Raw genomic sequence first — 6,573 nt, 5'->3', positions numbered from 1 at the left:
GAGTAGAAAATGAAGGCTAATCATGTTTTGGGTGTACTATTCCTTTAAGGGCTAGTTATCCTCCTGCAGCAGTGTGTCGCAGTGAGCTTGTTGCAGATATTTTTTATTTATGCCCAGCAGGGGAGCTTCACTTTTCCCCAGATGTCCCAATTCCTGTTCTCTGGCACCTCAAAGTTACTGAAAACTTGGAAAGAAATGTGCCAGAATTTTTTGTCGTTTCAGCAATTGCATTCTGAAGTTAGCCACCAGGTCCACTCAGACCTTGATCAGTCTGCAGATTACACCAGCATCTGCAGATCATGGTTCTTTGCATGTGGCCTTCTACGATGACATCTCTACCGATGTGATCCTCAGGAGAGTGTGACAGCAAAGAAAGTTTCTTGAAGTGTAATGATCTTGGTTCTGTTGTTTTTCTCTAAGTTTTCAGTTTCAAGTTCATCAAGCTTTTTCCTTGTTTTCTAGTTTTATTGGTGTGTCTAGATTCATTTAGGTTCCTTAGGTTTTTCTTTGTCTGTCCTCTGTTGCCCCCTTGTGTTCTCTTTTCCCTTGGCTTCCTCATCAGCTCTAGTCACACCTGCTCCTTATCAGCTCATTAGTCCTGCCTTTGTTCAGTCAGCCATAAATACACTCCATCTGTAGTCCCTCTTTGCTGGTTCCTCGTCTTATTTTTTCTCACCCTGGCTCCTTGATGGTTTTCCCCTGATGTCTCCATGGTTCTGGTTTGTGTTGGATTTTTATGTTGGATTTTTGGATACCTGTTTTTGCTGCCTGATCTTTCATTAAATCTTTTAAGAACTCACCCCTGCAAGCCTACTTGCTTTGATTCTGTTTTATCTTTCTGTATTTTAATCATGTAAAGCACTTTGCATTGTCTTTGTACTGAATTGTGCTATACAAATAAATATGCCTTGCCTTACCTTGCCTTGCCTGTCAGTCTCTGCATTTGGGTCCTCACAAAAACCTAAAAACCAAATTTTGACATTAAGTTGATTGTCTTCTCCTCAAGCACCACGGGGTGCAGGGTTATATGTGTCTGGAAGGAACGCAGGACTGCAGACATTGTAGAGAATACTCCAACAACAAAGAGAAACTGCATACTCCTACACCAATGATCACATTTAATATCACTGGTCTCCGATGTCCAAAATTATCATGGTTTATGGCCCAAAACATTTCAATATATGTTGAGGGAAGTTGTAAAAAGAATAGTGGATTTATTGCAAAATAGTTTTGAAAATATCTGAAATGGTAAATGGCATGTACTTATATAGCGCCTTTATTCAAGTTAGGAGACTTGACCAAAGTGCTTTACACTACATTCATTCACCCATTCACACACACACTCACGGTGGCGAGCTACATTGTAGCCACAGCTGCCCTGGGGCTCACTGACAGAAGCAGGGCTGCCGTACACTGGCGCAACCAGGCCCTCTGACCACCATCACTAGACAATGCAGGTGAAGTGTCTTGCCCAAGGACACAACGACACTGAAAGTCGGAGTCAGGGCTTGAACCATCAACCCTTCGATTTCGAGGCAAACTCCTACATCCAACGCCACTGTCGCCCCATCTGAACCACAAATAGTAGACATAAGAAATAACTGGTAACAGTAATTAAAAATTATGCTAATGATACGGAGTCCCTAAAACCTAAAACAAATCCCAAAAGTCAGAGAAGAGTCCATCTATTCTCTGCTTTGCTGAGCAGAATGTTGATCAACATAACAGTCTGGGGTTACCTCCCTACCAGAGGAACAGTTCACACAGCGCAAAGAACCATTTTGGTTATCACACCGGAATATATTTTGCAGACCGATTGTGCTTCCAAGTTCAGTTAAAGCTGACTTCATCTCCCCTGCAGGCAAAGGTTTGCTCCCACGTGGCCTGAAAACTTTAGAAAACACAAAAGCGAAATTCTTCAGCCGCCCAACAGGCTGTATTTGCTGGAGAATGTTTGCCGTGTGAGTTTTGTTGGTACATTTGCGCGGACATGGGGACGCATAAACGAAAAACAGCAAAAGGTCATCTTGTCTGTGTCTGCTGAGTAAGTTATGCATGTGCTGTATGGTTCGATACTCTGCATGGTCCGCTCTGCCGTCTTTGATGTTTCTATTACACTGTTTGGACACATCCCTCCAAGTCCTGACTCCTGGAGGACATTTCTGCAGAACATCAGTCCATTGAACAGGTCCATTCAGACACTGATCCAGAACATCCGGCCATCTTAAAACTGTTGCTCCCACTACCTTTTGGCCAGTGTACACATTGCAACCAATCATGGTTTCATTAACCACAGTGCTTTGGTCAGGGAGTTGGTAAATATCAAAAGTTTTAGTTTTATAGTCAAATGGGACGCTGACAACAAGACTGAACATGGGGGATCTCCTGTTAAATGAAGATAAAGCTGTATTAGCCTTCAGAGAACAATACCAGTAAAAAACAAACACATTTTCATTTGTTTTGATTTTCTATCAACATTCTGGTCAAGATTCTCAGTCATTCAGGTCATAGTCATTGCAAAAAAGTAAAAAAAAAAAAAGTAAACAAATCTACTGGACTTTGTTTCCAAGTCTGAAGACATTTTGCTTCCCGTCCAGAAAAAACTTCCTGGGTGGGAAGCGAAACATCTTCAAACAATTTTTTTTTACTTATTTGGATTTCTATCAATATTCACTCACATGCTTTATTAAAAGCAAAGTTATCAGATGAGAGTTACTTCAACAAATAACTAAATTATGTACGCTGAGTAAGAAAAATGAAATATTTGTTCCAATTTTATTTCTTCTTTTCATTTTTTCCAAAATATTTTGGGGTTTTAAACATGAACTTACCTGAAGGGCTGTGATCCCAGCTTCATTACAGTGTAACTTGGCCTGTAGCTTAGGATCAAAACATGAAAATGTGTAAGACCATTTGCTTATTAAATGAATTTTGACAATTAAGGTACATGCTGATCACAAGATGTTTGAACAAGAAAATGGAAAATTCACTTCTTCCCGTTATGAAATGTTTTTTTTTGTATTTTGTTTTTAATCATAAAAAGATTAATTTAACTCGTGCAGGTCCGGAATGCTCAGTAAAGTTGCATTGTTGGTATATAAAACTTAAAAAAAAAAAAAGCTTTATCTAGTGGATTTTTTTTTTTTTTTTTTTACAGTGTCCTGTCTGGCAATGTGGCAATAAGAATAGTTGTCTTGATGCCAAAAAGAGCCCACTAGATTTTACTTTCACAAGTGTAGCGGTACGGCAAATGCCATATAGCTCCACTTGTTTCATGCATATAAATTGCTTTATTATAATTGTGGATGTTTAAAAGCTAACTCACATGCTGAGGATTTGTTGTACAAGATCATTTAGCTGGTTCTGCTCCACAACAGCCAAAGTCTGAAAAGCTGAAAGCAGCACAGCCAGTGATAGAGACATCCAGCTCATGGACGCCATCTGTAGGCAAATCAATTGATTAACTCTTTAATTGACAAAATACAGCAATAACATGCAAAGATTTTCATTTATGGTATGCCTTGTTTCTAGTAAGTGGTTGTATGAGTTATTGTTGATTTTGTGTTATTTCAACCTGGAGAGACTCAGATGGAGCAAAACAGTCAACGATTTTATTGAGATGAATAAAAATAAGTTCTTTGGTGCTCAGACTATGGGCAGAGGACTGGATGCTGCAAGTTGACATGTGCTTGGATGAATAACTTAGCATAAGGATTAGAGTAGACTTCCCCCAGGGCACGGTTGGTGGAATAAGCCAGAGGATGAGTGGGAAAGGCAAAGTCTGGGAAAGAAGGGAGAGATGGGATGCAGGTGGGTGAAACATGGAATGGGAGACGAGAGCTTAATGAAGAATTTCCTAAACAACTATTGTCTTCAAAGGGGGTGCGGCCCGGATGTTGATGGTTGGAGTTTGAGCGAGGCTACTCAGCAGCAGGCGGTCCCTGTTAACCTGTTTGGCTTTGTGTGAAAATCCCAGTAATAAAAGCTAACACCATTACATCATGGACCTATAAAGGAGAAGTCCTGTCAGCAAGCAATAGTCAATGGATCATTATTTATACCTAAAACTAATACTTTCGCAGTGATTTAATGAATTTTGCTTTAATCAATAAAAAAAAAAAATAAATAAATACAATAATTTTCATAGAGATCACTGAGTCTGGGAGCGGCCATTTTTGCCCAAATATAGTAACACCTCACTCCTGACATCTTCCGGCAGTGACGTCACGGTGCGGTAAGCCTAGCGCCATTCTCCCCGCTTTACAAGCTAAATCAATGGGAACTACTAGACACATCTGCAATCAACAACAATTATTGAAGATTTCCGGAGGACTTCACCATTGAAATTCACCAGAGCTATAGTGAAACTGACAATGCCCACGTGCATGGCAGGTGGATGCTGGAATACATCGGGTAAAAGTGGAAAAAAAAGAGTTATTTCACCTTTCTGATTCCTGATCCTCCACGGACAGGTTGGTCGTTGGATCGCCAACTTGAAGAGGGAGGATTTGCCATCGAACTTCTGGCCAGAGAAAAAACCCGTAATATGTAGCCAACATTTGGAAGAAGAATGTTTTCAAGATGACTTGGATAATAGCGCGTTGTGACAAACACCAGATACAGCACTGGGACTTGATCAACAGCCGATACCGCACCTTGACGTCACTAACCAGTAGGTGGCAGTAGTGTTCTTTGACAAACATGGATGCCTCCAGTAAAGCACATTCACATGAAAATTACTCTGAATTAAAAACACTGATCATTTATTGAACAGGATGGAATAATTTCATATTTAAAATACTTTCAGAAGTTTGAATTCTGATTATGACCGGACCATTCCCATAACCGCACTGTGGTGAATATTTCCAGGTATGGACTGAACTGTTGCATGAACATATTTATCAAATGAGAATGTCGACAATACTTGAGAGACACTATGCAAATAACTCAGATATGGAGACAAGAGATAAAGCAGAGAATCCAGTTAATATTAACCATATAGAAAATGTTTAGGCAGAGGTAGGCACAGGTGCAGACATTTTGGAAACACAGGTAAAAAGAATCAATTAATTAATTGTAACCTCTTTTTAAAATGTTTAACCAGAGAAAAACACAGCAATGATAACTAGGGAGAGTAAGAACAGAACCAATAAAAACACCAACAAATGAACAAGAGACGCAAACCAGAGAAAACACCTGGCAAAACGCAAGCAAACACAACTGTGGAAAATCCCAAACATCAAGAATTACAAAACATGCTTAGTAATTACGGAATCAAAACCTAACTAACACTAGTTTTTGGTTTTCCTTTTGTTTTTCATTTTCATTTACAAGACATGTTCTTTGTGTGTAAAAATAATAGAAGAAACTTCAATCTATAAAAAAGAAAAGTAAAAAACTAAAGTAACCTATGAATAAAAAGTACTTTAATCAAACTTAACTCTAGACATAATACAGAAAACAAACAAAAAAAACACAGAAAACAACTGCTTTTACGATGCGGGTAGCATTATGCTGTACAAAAAAAGAGAAACATTAGGTAAGGGGGAACATAATTATGAACTCAGTCATTAACACTTCTTAAATTGTGTGAGCATTACTTTTTTGATTAAAATTTAAATAAAATAAATAATAATTCAACTTTATTGTCATTCCACTGTCACAAGTACAGAGCAACAAAATTAATTCTCTGCATTTATCCCATCCCCTTGGGGAGCAGTGGGCTGCCACTTAAGCACCCAGGGAGCAGTGTGGGGGATTGAACTCACAACCTAAGAATTCAAAGCCCTATGCCCTAACCATTAGGCCACCACCACCCTAGATGAAACCCCTCGTAAAAATGTTCAGAAAATAAATATTTTACTTGCCTGTTAAATTTTCTCTTCTGGTCAGGAGTGAGGGTGTCGGTAAAGTGAGTGCTGTAAGAGGAAGCAAAAGCTTTATACAGGAGACATCAAATCAGGGAAAACCAGTTGCACCATGCTGTGTTTGTCAATGCATGCACGTCTGTGTCAGCAAAATAAAAGTCGGTGTCCGAATGATTATTTGGCAGTTAAATTCTAACCAGAAAGAGGCTTCCACAAGGGAGAGAGGGACATAACTGAGGCTGCTGTACACTGGCACCCCCAGTCCTTCTGACCACCATCATCAGGCAATGTGGGTGAAATGTCTTGCCGAAGGACACAACGACACTAAAAGCCTGAGCTGGGGCTTGAACAACAACAGGGCAGATAAATCAGCTCCATTTATCTGTTTACTTCAGTGTGTTAAATTCATGTGAATGTGTAATTAAAGACATTTCAATTAGTGGAAAAAATTGCAGGGGGGAATATTGTCAGGAATCCAGATTTTGTGGGTTGTTTCTGTGTTTCTTTTTTTCCTCCACCAGGTGGTGCCCCGTCCTCATTGGGCCTCCCTGCACACCTGCAGCTCGTTGCCTCATTACCTGTGGAGTGCTCTTAAGCTGCTGACTGCCACTACCTCGTGGCTGAGTGTTTGCCAAATTTTGGGTACTCTGCTGAGTCAAACTGAGTTTTAACAATATTTTTGTCTTTGCCTCTCGGCAGGAAGTCA

This window comes from Cyprinodon variegatus, unplaced genomic scaffold (assembly GCF_000732505.1).
Source record: "Cyprinodon variegatus isolate N-32 unplaced genomic scaffold, C_variegatus-1.0 Scaffold225, whole genome shotgun sequence".
Lineage (NCBI taxonomy): Eukaryota > Metazoa > Chordata > Actinopteri > Cyprinodontiformes > Cyprinodontidae > Cyprinodon > Cyprinodon variegatus.
The sequence above is the reverse complement of the archived record's forward strand: the minus strand, read 5'-3'. Positions refer to the sequence as shown.